Raw genomic sequence first — 1,106 nt, 5'->3', positions numbered from 1 at the left:
GTGGGGAGAATCCCAGTGGGGAGCTGCAACTGACAAGTCAGCGCTCTCTGCAGGGAGAGGATCGTGAACTGAGCGGTCAGTGGTTTGTGATCGCTCAGTTCTCAAATTGATGGAGCTGACGTGTGACAGCTGCAGTGTCACATGTCGGCTCTAGCTATTGGGATGAGTGTATTTCACTCATCCCATAGTTCTCCTTTAAGAAGACAGCCAGGAGTTTGTCTACAGGGCCACAAGCACTACGATTTGCGAACGAAATTGAAGTTCCATAGCGCCTCCCCCCCCCGCTCCCCCCAGACTTACCATTCTGTAAAGATAATACACCTTTACCGGTGGAGAGGAAGGACCATTCGCTGAGGTGGCCAGATGTGAGTGGCTAATTCCATTTTCCTAAAATACTTGGGGATAGTGAACTTACCCTTTAATGCACATTGTGCATGTTAGAGAGCGCTGCTCCACAACATTCTACATGCTAACACTGCTACCACAATATGTCCCACATTGGAATGGAGGCAGCACTAAGCAAGCGCATGTACATACATACACACTGAGTGGCCAGATTATTATGACCACCTCACGTTTGTAGGCAAATTAGCTAGAATTTCGCGCTGAAGTTGCTAGAGGGCCAGACCATCATAAATAGGGAAGCAGGTTGTTTACCATGACAGTAGAAGTGATTTTTTTCTGAAGATATGGGTAATCGGATGATTGTTGGAGCCATTGAGCGAGTATCAGCAAAACAGCAGAATTCGTTAAATGTTCAAGAGCAACTGTTGTTAAAGTGTTTAAAGACTGGACTGTCAGCCGAAAATCTTGGTCTGAACGTGCGAATTGTGGCTGTCAGCGACTAGTCAATGTTAGGGCAGAACGGAGAGTGGCAAGACTGGATCAAGACAACAGAAGGGCAACAGTGCATCAAATTACTGCAGATCTTAATCAGGGATCCTCTTAAATGATGTCTGAACGCACTGTTCGCCGTACACTGCATCGTATGGGATATGGAAGCTGAAGGCCTGTTCCAACACCTTTGCTGTCTGCAGTTAACAAGATAAAAACGTCTCCAATTCGCACAGGAACACAAGGATAGGGCAGTCGAGCATCGGAAAAAA

The 1,106-nt window shown here is 46.7% G+C and overlaps 1 protein-coding gene across 1 annotated transcript in view; it reads right to left on the bottom strand.

Annotated features, from left to right (window-relative positions):
- GAK (cyclin G associated kinase) overlaps positions 1–1,106 on the bottom strand; it is a 94,800-nt gene that overhangs the window by 63,795 nt on the left and 29,899 nt on the right. The gene's annotated exons all lie outside the window — the stretch shown is intronic.

Source organism: Nanorana parkeri, unplaced genomic scaffold (assembly GCF_000935625.1).
Source record: "Nanorana parkeri isolate BGI_ZX_2015 unplaced genomic scaffold, ASM93562v1 scaffold1403, whole genome shotgun sequence".
Classification (NCBI taxonomy): Eukaryota; Metazoa; Chordata; class Amphibia; order Anura; family Dicroglossidae; genus Nanorana; species Nanorana parkeri.
This window is presented reverse-complemented; position numbering and strand designations above follow the sequence as displayed.